Source organism: Lolium rigidum, chromosome 4, assembly GCF_022539505.1.
Source record: "Lolium rigidum isolate FL_2022 chromosome 4, APGP_CSIRO_Lrig_0.1, whole genome shotgun sequence".
Classification (NCBI taxonomy): Eukaryota; Viridiplantae; Streptophyta; class Magnoliopsida; order Poales; family Poaceae; genus Lolium; species Lolium rigidum.
Window position 1 is genome coordinate 231,491,647 of NC_061511.1, and position 15,412 is coordinate 231,507,058.

The 15,412-nt window shown below is 46.5% G+C and overlaps 1 pseudogene; it reads right to left on the bottom strand.

The window, feature by feature from the left end:
- Positions 1 to 8,055: 8,055 nt before the first annotated feature.
- Positions 8,056 to 14,218, bottom strand: LOC124648399 (annotated as a pseudogene).
- Between the last annotated feature and the right edge of the window lie 1,194 nt (positions 14,219 to 15,412).

Below are 15,412 nucleotides of genomic sequence, written 5' to 3' on the forward strand. Positions count from 1 at the left end.
GTTTGTAACTAGCTAATTATTGACTGCCTTCACTCGTAATACTAGCTTGGACGTGGGTTGATCTTGCCATTCGCTAAAAGCACTGGCTTGGTCGGAGGGGCGATGAAGCTATGGTTGATTTCGGCGAGTTGATTTTAATTGTGCCCGTGAGACCTTTTCCAACAAAAAAAAGGCTCCTACAATATTTCGGAGAGCTGATGGAAATATTGCTTTCTGTAGAGCTCAGATATGGTAATTGAATAAAAGTTGTCTCAGTTATATGTGAGCGATCCACTATACAATTTTGTTAGCATTGGAGACAAATATGGGATAGATTTTTGGATCTTTTGGATGCTAATAATTTTCTCGAGATATGAAGAGTTTTGTGGAGTTATGAGAGTGCGTCCACCCTTGTTGGAAGCTGTTAGCAGTGGTACTCCATAGAAACAAACGTGAGAGATATTCCTGGATTGCTTTGGTACCAGTAGTTTCCTTGAGATATGGTTTGTAGAGTTATGAGATGGAGGAAAACCAGCACTCCTCCTCAAACTTTGGGCCGTGCAGTTAGTAATAGCATAAAGAAATCACATCCATGCGTGTGCCTCATCGATTGTGTTTCCCGGCCGGTTTGGTTTCCCTTGCCAAGTTTGTGTTGCTTTTCATCTCAACCCCATATTCTCCATCTATCTCCCAACAATAGCTGCAATATTGGAGATTGGAACCATCCCTTCTATTCCGTCCGGCTATGTCTCTCCTCTACTATAAGTACAAGGCCGTGGTCACCCAGCCGCGCGTCGGCTAGCGCGTGACAAGTGACTTAGACTTTGACTCTTGCTCGGAGAGGAGACTGCCATGATGCTCCATGGAGGAGGAAATCCAGGAGAGGAGAGGAGAGGACTTGGCCATAGCAGTTTGGAAGAGGCGAGACGAGGCTGGCTGGATCGAGATGATCAAGCAGACGAGGTCTCCTTCCTATCATCTTACAGGTGACTTCTTCTCACGCATGAATCTTTTGCATTTTTCCTGGCGCTTGGCGCATATGTACTCAGCTGTACCCTGCTGTGCTGTATGCGCCACAGCTTGGGCTCGCGTATGTGCACCGTGCACATTTCCTCGTTCACCGTGACTGCAATGCGGCAATGCACGTCAGGTAAGAGTACAGAGGAAAGGCAAGGCAAACTTGTATTGTACTTTACGTATGAAGAAGCAACGATCGATGAGGTAGAGAGGCGAAGGTGCTCACAGGAGGTCTGGGCCGCGAGCACGGCGGGGTCCTCGTACCCCGGCGCGCGCCTGCGCCGCTTCGACGACGACGCGCAGCCCATCGCCGGCGGCGGCGGCTAGCACGTCAAAGGGGAAGCTTCCTGCAGTGCAGGCGTTGACCCTCCCGTGATGCGGGCGGCAGCAGCCCAAGAGATGCTCACGATTCACGAAGAACAACTGACCTGAGATGAGATCAGATCGCCGCTCGCTCTGCCCGGAAATCTTTGAGCCGGCGCCTTTTGCCCGTCCGTCCGCGTCGGCGACCTCCGTCTGGCTATCTCCTCGTGTGGACGATGCGTAATTTAATGGCGGCTACTCGGTGGGAGTGGGACGGCAAGTCAAATGGTTTTCTCGCCGTGCTTTCACTGCGCCGGCGGCCGTGCGCGTGGACGGACTCTGGGTTGAGCTGCAGGGCGCTGGCGGCTGCTGCTTTGTCTGGAGGAGTTTACCTGGAAGTTTCCAGCGTTCCGTTGGCTCACGGGACAACCGCAGGCCGGGAGCCACCGGCGTTAAAAGGAAACGAAGAGCGGCAAGTAGGCGCGCGGCGCCGTCCCTGTCTAGCGAGATTTCGCCATTTCTTTATCTGCAACAACCCAACGAAGCTGAAGTGGTAAAATATTTGTGCTGCAGCTTGGCTTTAGCGTGATCTGCGACTGGAAAGTTGAGGCGTCACCGCGCTTCCGGCCACACCTGGCTCTCGCTTTTCGAGCCTGGGTCAGCTGTGTGCCCTCCTCTCGTCACTTTCCACCAGTCGATTTCCCCATCGCTTGGGACATTTTACCCTAGCCGAAAGGTTGGAGGTGAGATGAAACCTCGCCGCTTTAAGGGCATTTTCAGCTGTCCGATCCAAAATTGTTCATTTTAATCTGTTTGAATTAGGTCCTAAAGGTGAAATTAGTTTCTCGTTTTAGGCCGGGGACAGCCTAGTGGCCGACGCATTTTGGTTTGTCGTTGACCAATTTGATTTATTTTCACTCAATTCACTCATATGAGCGAAAAATAATAATGTTGTAGCCAAATTAATTTAAAAAGTATACATCCAAATAAGCACGTAGTTCAAGAGTCGCACTATTTGGCTACCATGAAGTAAAATAGTTATTCCGCAATCATCATGTATCTTTTGAATCGTACATCAGTATTACGCCACCCAAAATTTTCTTTTTAGACGAATGTAAGAAAATATAGACATGGCGTAAAAAGTATTTTACGTGACGTATGAAAATATGATATAAAATAAGTATTTTCGTGAGTTTTAAGCTGTTGTGACTCATATATTGTATTTTTTGTTGATTTTTTCATGGTGGGTCAATATAAACGTAACTATTTGTATATCAAACATAAACTTTTATATTTTAGGTTGTAACTTTGGAGGTCATGGATTGCCATCCTTGGTCAAAGACGCCGTCATCACACTCGTCTTCAATGATCATGGTGTACATGATCACACAACCGATCATCGCTAAGGGTTTTTCTCGGTGATATTTTTTACCGGAGTACACATAAAAGTTCAAAATCTCAGGAATTTTTCGTACGAGTTTATTCAAAAAAATTCTGGCACCAAATAAAGAAATTTCTAGCATATACTGCCAATGATGCTTATGCAATGTAGCAGAAACCTGCCTCTTTGTTTGAATTCAATAAATATTTTGCATAAGGGCATCTCCAGCGGCGCGACGCATTTCGGACGCCCAAAAATGGTCGCGAGCGTCCGTTTGCGTCGCCCCGCGAACATATTTTGTCCGCTCGTCCGTTTGCGTCTGGGTGTGCTCCAACCGGGGCGGCCCATTTTTTGAATTGCAACACAAACATTATACATAAAAATGCATAAAAACTATACAAAGTGGATCTATAGGCCTAGACTACTTGCTTCCTGACGGGCCGGCACCGTCGTTGCGTCGCTCCGTCGCCTGCTTCTCCGCCGCCTCCCGCGCGGCCGCTATGGCTCGGTCCGCCGCCGCGTCCTCTTGCATGCACTGCTCCAGCCTCGCGTTGGCGGCCTCGTCCTTGAGCGTCTCGAAAGACTCGACGAGGGCCCGCTGCTCCGCCGCCCTCTCCTCCGGTGTCGGCGCATCAGGGTCATCGGATGACCAAGATATCTCCGAGTCGGAGTCCTCGGCTGCAGCGGCAGCCGCGAGCCTGCGCTGTTCCGGCCTCGGCGTCCAACGCCGCGTGGCCCGCCAGCTCCTCCTCTGCTTCTTGCGCCGCGAGTGCCAGGGCCGCGGCGTCCCTGACCGGGTCGAGGAGGTCGCCCGTGCTGTCGTCAGAGTCGAACTCCTCGGAGGAGCTCGACGCCGGAGGAGGTGGAGGTGGAGGCGCGGCAGCCTGGCCGCGTCTGGCGCTGCTCATGGTGGATCTGCTTGAGAGGAAGCGGCGCTACGGCAGCGGCGGCTAGTACACGGGGAGGAGGTGCTCATGGTGACCCCTGTATATATAGCGCGGAGGCAGGGCGACGGCCGCGCCACGCGTGTCATCGCCATTACTACGTGCGCAGAGGTAGGCGACGGCCGCGAGCCACGCGAGGCATCGCCATTAACGCGGCTGCAGACTGCCGAAGCGACGCCTCGGTGCCAGTACTGGCGGAGAAGACGCATCTACGCTGCGCACGCTCACGTAAGACGAAGCAGTTGTGCCGCTGCCAGGCGAGCGTCCGTTTTATAATATTTTGAAACAATATATCAATCACATTTTATTCATACAATCACACAAATAGAATGAAATTGTTCATGTAATCAAATAAATAGTACTTAAATTATTCATACAACCAAAAAAACAAATAGTACTTAAATTATTCATACAACTAAACAAATAGAAATAAAATCATGCATTATTGACGGCTCATCTCATCGCCCACAAATGCGCAGCTAGATCCGCCTTCAGTTGTACACGGACACCTACATCTCGAATTTCATTGTGCATATGAAGAAAAACGGCAAATTCTTGGGGTACATGCTCTACCTTAGCAAGTGGCCCTTGATAATCAAATGGTTGATCATCCTGCACAGGTTCGTCGCGCTCGCTCTCAATGATATGTTGTGCATGATCACACATGCGTTCATCACCTCCCACATCTGAGACCCAGACCAAGTGAGAGCAGGATACCTAACAATAGCGAAACGCTGCTGAAGCATCCCAAAACCACGCTCAACATCCTTGCGTGCTGCTTCCTGGCATGTTGCAAAATATGCTTCCATCTCGTTTGATGGACAAGAAATTTTCTTCACAAATGTAGCATACGTCGGGTAGATACCATCAGCTAGATAGTACCCCAGTTGTATGTGTGGCCGTTTACCTCAAAGTTCACAGCAGGAGCTTGTCCCTCAGCTAACCTGGCAAACACCGGAGAGCGCTGCAGCACGTTGATATCATTGTTTGTTCCTGCCATGCCAAAAAATGCATGCCAAATCCAAAGGTCCTGGTCTGCCACGGCCTCAAGAATGACACTGCAGTCACTAGTATGCCACTTGTAGATTCCCTGCCAAATAGTCTTTAGCAAAGACCGCTATGACGGCTCGGCAAAACCTGTAGAGAGTCTCTGTACATGTCGACTCTGCCATCCGTAGGTAGTCATTGACTGTATCTAGAGGAGCTCCGTATGCAAGACAGCGCATTGCAGCAGTGCACTTCCGAATTAAGGTGAAGCCCCCACAAACTTGTGCAATCTTGTTTGGCCATGAAGTACTTGTCGTACTCCGTGATGCCGTAGACAATCTTCAAGAACAGCTCCTTCTTCATCCTAAACCGGCACCAAAATTCCTTCGGCGAATGAGTCGCGTCGTCGTTGAAGTAGTCAGCGTCAAGCAGCATTGCGCCGGCTTGACGATGCTAGTTGATGTTCCTCCTCTTGCCTGGCTTTGAGCCGCCGCGACGAGGCACGACGGAGAAAGGCTAGCGAACGCGCATCATGCTCGTTAGAATCAGCTGCTGCTGTTGCCGCCGGACAGCCTCAGCGTTCTGCTCCTCCGTGAACAGCTGCACCATCATCCCGTTGTCGATGTCCATCGCGGCAATTAGACAAACACCTTGCGGGCGGGGCGGTTGTGCCGCGGTGGCGGCGAGCTCTGTTCCGGGCGAAACAGCGACCGCCGGTCGAGGGGGTGGCGGCCGTGTCGATGGACGGCGGTTCCTAGACAGGCGGCGGTGTCTATTGCAAGCAGGGGCGCGGCGGCGACGACGACGGTGGCGATATGGAGGGGTTGGAGTCGGCTCGGGCGTGGGTAGGAGGCGGGAAATCGGTGTGTCTGGCTGCCAGGCGGAGCCCACGCTCGTTTTCTAACGTTCCGCGAGGCGTCAGCGCCCCTGATTCGTGCCCTTGGCCAAGGGGTCGGCACGGGGATGCCAACGATTTTACTGGGCTTGAAAACTAGCCGGCGCCATTTGGGACGCACCGGTGCGAGCCTAAAAACTACACCGGCCCCCAAAACGCTATCAGGGTTGCTATCGGGGCCGCCGGTGGAGATGCTCTTAGGAAGCAACACGTTTTGCAAGAAATCTTGCTGCTAGAGATTAGTCAAATCGGTGCCACCTCGGTGCCACGTCAAAAAATACGGAGCTCTACGGTATCTGGTATTCGATAACCGCAAATCACGCATCTTGATGTACCTTGACCATGTAGAGTAATAGACTCAAGTTCAGTAACCTTTTGTAGATTTTACTCTGAATTAAGAGTCGCTTGCTTGAGAAGAAGTGATTAAATTAAACGACGACATATGCAGGCAATTGCGCATCGTGATGCATGGGATGCTAGCTCATCCGGCGACCGTGGTGGGTCCATCGGAGCGAGATAAGTGGGCCGTATCGACAGAATGCCGAGGCGCCGTCGCCGTCGTCGGCGGCGGCTGTTGCTGTACACTGCTGTGTGCGCCACAGCTTCGGCTTGCCTGTATGTGCACGTTTCCGCGTGGTCTCGATGATCTTCTGCTGGGAGGTAGGCGAGCACTCACGGTGCTTGATTATATTTTCCACTGAAAATCAGGCGGCGAGCGTCTGCTTTCGTCACCGACGAAACAGGGACATCCGAGCCGAGCCATCGCCGGTCGGCGATCGATGCCTACGTGCGACCTGGACCTGCGGCTTTCTTAGCCAACGGCTAGCTGTTTCTGCTCAGTCTCCTTTCCATTCAACAGCGAGCAAGAACAGCAACCGTTTTGTACTCTCTCCGTTACCCGAAAGAGTAAAATCTGATAAAGTTTGTAGAGGAAAGTATCAACAAAAACATATCTTCACATAGTTACAAAAAATATTTGGCAAAAGTCAACCAAAAAAACTCATCAAACCCTACTACGCCGATTATAATTTCACAGATACTCGGCAAAGGTCTTTGCCATGTGTAGCATGAACTAAAGGATAATACTTGTCTGTTTGGCTAGACGCACGGCAAAGACTTGTTTCACCATGTGCTGCAACATAGCCCCTCTCTTCGCCAAGTGTCAAGGTGGAACACACCAAGTGCGGAGGTAGTAGCCACATGGTACACCGTGCACGTCTTTGTCGAGTGTCAAATCCTGACACTAGGCAAAGACTAGTGTTCAATCTTGACAATTGTTAAAGCCTAGCTTTACCATATATTTTCTCTTTGCTGCCTGCATTTTACGATTTTATTGTGTATTATGTTTTTGCCGAGTGTTTTCATGTTGATATAAGGTAAAGGTCATTTTTCCGAGTACCAAAAGCGAAGACACTCAACAAAGACCAAAACTAGAAAAAGATCCGTTTTCCGGTAGTAAACTACATTATGAGAGATATCATATGAGATTAATTTCATAATGTACCTAATGACATTGCTTGTAGCTTTTAATAGCATACTTATTAAACTTATTTAAATTTTACATTATTTGATTTAAAAAAAATCTTATCGTTTTTTTTTCATAAATGGCGGCAGTGCAAAGTAAGCGTAAACACCAAAAAGAAGAAAATAGAAACAATATATGCAGCCAGTATGGCTGCAAATAGTGCATGGGTGTCCAGGTCTTTCTTGGAGTCTACAAAGCTCGACAGTCTTTTTCTTCCTGGCAGCTTATTGAGTACGTCCTGGCAGCTTAAGCTATACTACCTCCGTTTTAAGTAATAAGACGCACGCATATTTCAAGACGAACTTTAATCATAAAAATTGAGCAATAAAATTTTAATTTTATTATATGTAATTAGTACCGTTGGATTCGTATTGAAACGCACTTTCTAATGATGTTAATTTCATACAAATAATCTTTATATATTCAAAGTATTTTTTGGTCAAACAAAAAGCACGTAAAAAGAGGATGCTTTATTCCTTGAAATGGTGGTAGTATTTGATAGCAAAATAATTTTGAAGTATTTTGCCAATACTAACAATTTCTTAAAATACCATAGTTTCAAATATTTTGATGTGATAGCAAAGTAATTTTGAAGTATTTTGCCAATAATGCAGTTTCTTAATACCATAGTTTCAAATATTTTGATGCGTTTACCTGTAACTAAAGACTGGGGTATTAATACTAGATTATCCTAAAAACATGTTGAAGTGTTGAAAAATAACTTCAAGCCTCTTTTTTTTCAAAACTGAAGTATTGCTATGCTAGACAGTTAAATACTATGATTTTGTAAAACTTTAGTTTTAGAAAAACTTTGTTGCCAAACTAGGCCTATAGATTGCGTATTGGTAGCCAAGCTGACCGGTGGCGCCCTGTGAGGCTGTGAGTTGGCACCTCCCATAACGATGACTTTGGGCTTAGATTGAATTTTCGTTAATTAATCCGACAATTTTCTCCTGCTTAACTAAAATACTCTAATAACTTCAAGCGACTATGAAAGAGAATACTGCGAAATTTTGAATCAAACTTAAGTATCAAAGTGGTGAGATCTTATCCATGCTATTATGTACACAGCCAGCCAATGTGCAACAAATCAAGTGCCTATTTTGTTCAGCAATGGTTACAGCAGATGCAAAACTCCGCGCAGAATGCACTCACACGTTATGAGCAGCATCAAATGGCAGCAATACAACCTTGGCAACAGAACCAGGCCACGAGGATGCCCAGAAAGGCGCCGGCGAAGACCTGAGATGGGGTGTGCCCTAACAACTCCTTGAGTTTCCTTTCACTGATAGGGTGGCCTTGGAACAGGTCCTCAACGATCTTATTGAGTACCTGTCAACCGGAAAACATATATCAGGTGACTGAACTGTGAAACTTCATGGGAGGATAGTAAGTGACTGCAAAACCGTAGGATGAACACCCCGGTGGGTAATGAAGGTGGCAATCAACCTGATCTGACTAGCGTAACAAAGGTGTTATTCTATCTATAAAAAATGAAGGTGTTAAGTCGATCCTTTCCCAACACGTTCTGAATCTAAGATCCTAGCACCTGTTCTGAATTTAGTTTCGAACTTTTTAGCCACACCACGTTTTAAAAGCATTTCTCAAAGGGGATGAAATGAAAGCATACAAGTAATCAGAGTGACATAAGAAGCGTAAGCAGAAACGATCCAATTACTGAATACTCTTAGTACTGCCTTTGGCTTAGTATCTAGCATTGGGTTAAACTTATTACAGTAAAGTAACTAAGCATGCTAGCAGTGACATGAAAAATCACATATGAAAACATTCATATATCCCCACCTTTAGCCCAATCAGATTTTGTACTGAATCTGTATCAGCCCCACAGATCCTAGTGTATCTAGCGTGCGGTGAAATTCAGCAATCATGTCATCAGTACAACCTTGCTGAGCTTATGCCCAGCGAAAGATGGCACCAGTACTAATTTGACGACGGGGGATAGCGACATGGCCAATTGCATAGTATGACAATGTTCATACATCCCCACCATTAACATATTCAGATTGTGTACTTCTATAGGAAATTTCCCATTGAACTGAACATGCATCAGTCCCACAAATCCTACTGAATCTAGTGTACGACGGAATCCAGCAACATGTCATCACTACAACAACCTTGCTCCAACCGAAAGATGTCCTGGCTCCAACATATACCGTGCGCGCATCTAATTTTTCGATAAAGGATGCTTTATTACTTCAAGAAGTAATTACATCCAGCCTCTGCATAACCAGGATGCACACAGCCGTTTGTTGTCTCAAGAGTCCAGAGTTACAAAAATAAAAGGGCGAAATACATTTCGGAACGATGAATCATACGACGCCTAAGATGTGGGAGGAGCTACTATCCGTAGACTATGCTGCCACCCATGTAGGGAAAAAGTATCCCTCGCCGTATCCTCCAACCGTGTACAGACCTCCGTAAATAGGTCTCGGTTCTCCACACGCCGAAGAGGTAACCACGAACGGAGAATACCCGTGCATCCGTAGATGACCTGCAACAAAGAGCAATTTTTGTCATTAAAGATCTTGTCATTTCTACATAGCCGGAGCGCCCAGTATAATCGCTAGCGCCCCCATCCTAAGAAGCATTTTAAACCTTGAGTTAATACCATGAAGCCAATTGCCAAAGACATTAGCGACACTAGTCGGCGGATACAAGGTAGACGCTACTTGGATGATCTGACCATATAGATCTCGCAAACTGGCACTCTGGAAGAATAAATGTTTGATGGTTTCATCATGATGACAAAAGACACATCGTGTACTTCCGTGCCAATTCCGCTTAACAAGATTATCTTTGGTGAGGATAACTCCGCGACGAAGATACCATCCAAAAATTTTAATTTTTAATGGTATCTTCATCTTCCAAATTTTTTATTATTATCAAGCTGGTAAATCGTAAAGCAGGATCGCATTGTATAAAGATTTTACAGAAAAAGTACCATCTACATGGAGATTCCATCGAAATTCATCCGGCTCCAGCGATAACTGAATATCTCCAAGCCGCTGAATTAGATTGTTCCATGCCACAAGCCTTTGTCCTAGTAAAACCCGTCCGAACGTCACATTCGGGGTGAAGTAGCCATTACGAGTTGCAATGGTATCACCTTGGCGACGCGCAATTCTATACAAAGCGGGATACTGTTCACTTAGGGAGCATTGTCGAGCCAAGCATCTTCCCGGAACCGTATCTCGTGCTCCATTCTTAATGGAGAAAGTCCCATGTCGAAAAAAGACATTTTTTGTCGCCATAAGACCAGCCCGAAGTGTGAATCCCCGGGTTTCCAAACCACCCGAGATAATGTCTTCGAGCCGATGTACTTTCTCCGAAGTATAGTTTGCCAAATCCCATCCTCCGTAAGTAGCTTAAAAAGCCATTTACCCGGGAGAGCTGAATTCTTGACCTCCAGGTCATGAACTCCAAGCCCTCCTTGATCTTTGGGACTACAAACTATACTCCATTTAACCGATCGATATTTCTTTTTCTCGTTGTCCCCTTGCCAAAAGAATCTGGATCGATAATAATCGAGTTTATGCAGAATTCCTTTTGGCGGGATGAAGAATGATAGCATATACGAGTACCATATTAGTTAGTACTCGAATTAATGAGTACCAATCTTCCACCCAGGGATAACAATTTACCTTTCCAACTACTGAGGCGTTTTTGTAATCTTTCTTCCACTAATTTCCATTCCGCAATTGTCGAGTCTCCGATAGTGAATCGGAATACCCAAATAGCGAATCGGAAATTGGCCTTGCCCACAACCAAATAACTCTGTATACGAGCTACATCGTCTTGGGCATCACCGAGACGGAACAATTCACTTTTATGGAAGTTAATTTTCAATCCCGATAATTGCTCAAAAGCTGCTAAAATTAATTTCAGATTTCGAGCTTTTTCAAGATCATGATCCATAAAAAGAATTGTGTCATCGGCGTATTGAAGGATAGATAAGCCACCATCAACCGGATGTGGAATCACACCTTCAATCCGACCATCGAACTTGGCTCTCTCTATGAGTACCGCCAACATATCCGCTACGATGTTAAATAACATCGGAGATAGCGGATCTCCTTGGCGTAACCCTTTTCGTGTTTGGAAGTAGTGTCCGGTGTCATCATTAACCCGGATTGCAACACTACCTCCATACACGAAATCATGAATTAGAGCTCGCCACTCAGACGAAAAGCCTTTCATCCCGAGTGTACAGTTGAAGGAAAGACCATTTAACTTTATCATACGCCTTCTCAAAATCAAGCTTTAAAATAACCCCATTTAATTTCTTAGAATGCATCTCATGTACCGTCTCATGCAAAACCGCTACTCCATCAAGGATATTACGTCCTTGCATAAAGGCTGTCTGCGATGGTAAAACAACATGATCCGCAACCGTATTAAGTCTAATGGTGGCCACTTTCGTGAAAATCTTGAAACTTACATTTAATAGGCAAATGGGTCTATATTGTTGGATCCTTTCCGCCTCATTAATTTTCGGTAACAAGATAACTTCACCAAAATTTAGACGAAATAATTCTAGTTGTCCAATGTGTAAATCACTCGAACAAATCTAGAAGGTCCGATTTAATAGTATCCCAGAAGGTTTGATAAAACTCTGCTGGAAACCCATCTGGACCCGGTGCTTTGTTGCATTCCATTTGGAAAACTGCCTTCTTAACCTCTTCCTCAGTATAAGGTGCGGTCAGCAAGCCGTTTTCTTCCAAAGAAACTTGGGGTATATCATCCGTTAAGTCCTCGTTAAGAGAGAAAGTACTTTCCTCCGGAGAACCAAACGGACCCTTATAATAATTAGTAATGTAAGACTTGAGTTGCTCATGGCCTTCAATCAACCCTTCATCTTGAATAAGAGAGTGAATACGTTTTTTCCGGTGTCTCCCATTTGCTAAGCCATGGAAATATCGCGTATTCGAGTCTCCTTCCAAGATGAATTGAGCTTTGGATCGTTGATACCATTTGAGCTCCTCTTCGCGAAGAAGACCCGCCATCTGTTCATTGGATTGATTTTTAAGCTCAATCTCATGTGTAGACAGGGGTCTAATCTCCGCAACAGCCTCAAGCTCATCAATCACATTTGATAAGCGAGACTTTTCTTTTTAAGAATACCAGCCGTATGGGAAGCCCAACCAGAGAGATGTTTGCGCATAGAACGCATTTTATTATTCCATCTCAAAATGGGCGTACTCCCCCCGACTGGTCTATCCCAAACCCTTTTAACCATATCGTGAAATCCCTCTCGATATAACCAGCCAAGTTCAAATTTGAACGGCCGTTTACAAACGGGTGTGGGATTCCCGGTGGTTAAAAGGATGGGAGCGTGGTCAGACAGTTTTTCAATACGTTCTAGTGCGCGGACCGACACCAAAGGGTATTTATTTTCCCATTCGGTATCCATCAACACGCGATCTAGTTTCTCGTAGGTGGGCTCCGGCAAGCTGTTTGCCCAAGTAAGCCGTCGACCGATCATAAACACCTCTCTTAAATCAAGGCTATCAATGACAGCGTTGAACAAGAAAGGCCAATGACCATCAAAGCGGCCTTTACTTTTCTCATGAGGAAACCTCAACAAATTAAAATCACCTCCGATTAAAATCGGGTAAGGATTATCTTTTGTAAGGTTTACCAACTCACGTAAAAAGTCAGCCTTAAACACTTCCTGGGCGGCACCATACACAGCGACCAGACTCCACATGAAACCATCTGCTTTGTTCTGAATGTCGAGCTTAATGTGGTACTCTCCATCAGAACTAGCCAAAACGGTCATGGTGTCTATGCGGACGCCAAGTAAAATGCCCCCGACCTACCACGGGGCGGGCGAGAAAACCATCGAAAGTTAATCCCGCCCGACAAACGGTCGAGAAAACTTTGAGAGAAATTTCGCCTACCCGTCTCCGATATAGCAAGAAAATCTAAATCATAATCTCTACAACCATCAGCAATGTGGGAATGCTTAGCCAAGTCACGAAGACCTCTCGCTATTCGGAACATGCCATTCATCGAGAAACTATTTTAGATTTAGAGTTCTTGCCATACCTACGAGATTTCTTTCCAGCCGATGATCGAGAACCACGTTCGGATGCTTGTAAATCAGAACTAAGCTCCGCGTGTTCTAAATCAACTTCTGAAATGTTGCCAATTATAGCCGAGAGAATTTGACCATCTAGGATGTCATCATCATCATCATCGTCTATAATTGCCGTTTCAGGCCCAGTGGAGACATTCGGAACAACCGTTAAACGGTCAAGCTCCGTTTGTCTCAACACATTAGCCGAAACAGAAATCTCATCAGACCGAGAACCCAAGGAAACCCCTAGGCTACTCAAATTAGAAGAAATACGAGTATCTGAAAAAGAAACAAAAGACTTAGACGGTTGTTTAATACCTGCCGTGTCGAGATTCATCTCCGCCTTGCGTCGCATGGCTCTCTGCATAACGTCCTCATCCGTCGCCCCTGCCCCATCCTCCGAAAGAACGCGCATCTAATGAACGACACCAGAAGAGAAAGAAGGGATAAAAGCAATAGAGCGAAGCAAGAGGTGACCTGGGCCTGCATCCCGGGGACGTTATGCAGAGGTGGCGTCGTACATGACAATGAGGCTGAAGCCGAGGCAGACGGGGAATAGCGCGTCGCGGACGCCGTGGCAGAGCGCGACGGAGGCGGTGAGCGCGGTGCAGAGCGCGGAGTGCGAGGAGGGCATCCCGCCGGAGCTGCACAGCATCCGCGGGCTCCACCGCCGCTCCACCACGGAGGTGAGCACGACCTTGGCGGCCTGCGCCGCCGCGAAGGCCAGCATCCCGGACACGAACGTCGGGTTGGCCGCCAGCGCGAGGATGTAGGGGCTCTCCCGCGCCTTGGTCACCGCCGCCGCCGTCGTGCTCATCAGCAGCGTCCCTATCCCCGCCCCTCCTCCTGCCCCGCCGGACGAGAGTAGGTCGGGGAGCTCGGAACCGACGCGTCCTCCCCGCAGCGCGGCGGCGAGGAGCCGGGAGAGATACGGGGGCGGCCGCGACGGCCCGGCGGCATCGGCGGGGATGGAGGCTGGCGTTTGCAGCAGGCGGTGGCGGCGGCGCGTGGGCTTTGGCGGCTTGGAGACGCGGTCGAGGAGGGTTGGGAAGCGGCTAGAGAAGCGGCTGGAGCTGAGAGCCTCCATTGCTGCTGCTCCGCATGGCCACCGGAGGCAGGAGGCTGCGAGTGAGCGCGAACGGAAGGAGTGGTGTGGCCGTGCCGATTACGTGGGGGCATAACACTGACACCCCGTTGGACAGAAATGCCCCTGCGGTTTGTGTACAAACGCTACGGTAGCACAGGGGCCTTCTGGGGATTGAGATGCTGTTCCAGTGGCATATTACGGAGAAGATTCTCGGACAGTCCAGGTCGCCACCGTGAAACCGCCATGGCCAATCCGACGGAGCCACATCCACAAAGTTGCCATAGCAAGCAAGATCGTGGGACCTCCATGTCACGCAGTAGGTCCCACTTTATTAGAATTTGAGAGCTTGTGGATTTGGGATATCTTAGACAAATAACCTAGAGCATTCGAAAAGTATTTCTTTTTTGGCTCCAACAACCTAATGTACATAAACAAACAACATACATAATCGACTGGGGTTAGAAGAAAATGTTCATTAGCACAAGCCTTGTGGCTCGATAGGTGAGACCTGGTACACAAAGTTCATGTAATTCACTACGTTCATCTCAACAGATCAAAATCCTTACAGGAAATGTTTTTAACTACAGAGTATAGATATCAACCATGATTTTCTAAAAATATAGTTAGCAATCGCTATATTTAAATAACAATGTTTAATGTTTAATTAGACAAATATGCTACACAATGAAGTCTAGATTAAGAATATGACTAATGTAACTTTTTTTTCCAAATAGAGATTTTAATACATAATAGATAATATAAATCCATTCTCATAGTGTAGGATTGACTAATTTCCCTAAACTGGATACACATGGTTAGATTTAAACACATGTTTTTTACTACCGAATTAGTTAAATATGAGATAAATGTTGCTATTAACAATGAAAGGAAACGTGGCAATAATTAGAAATGTCATTGCGACCATGCTTAACTTATCATCTGTGTAAGCCATGTGGGTACAATACTAGAAAAAGAAACGTGGCAATAATTAATAAGATAGAAAACATATCTCCCATGAATAAGAAGTACAACTAAATCATATATGAAAATGAGAAACTTACTGCGTGTTTTAATGCTCCATAGTGGATGGCTTTCAGTCCCTGCCTTTATGAATCGATGATGTAATGAATACGAGTTAATCATGCAAATCATTTGTGCAAACCCTTCTTAACAATGTAGAATGAAAACCCTTAT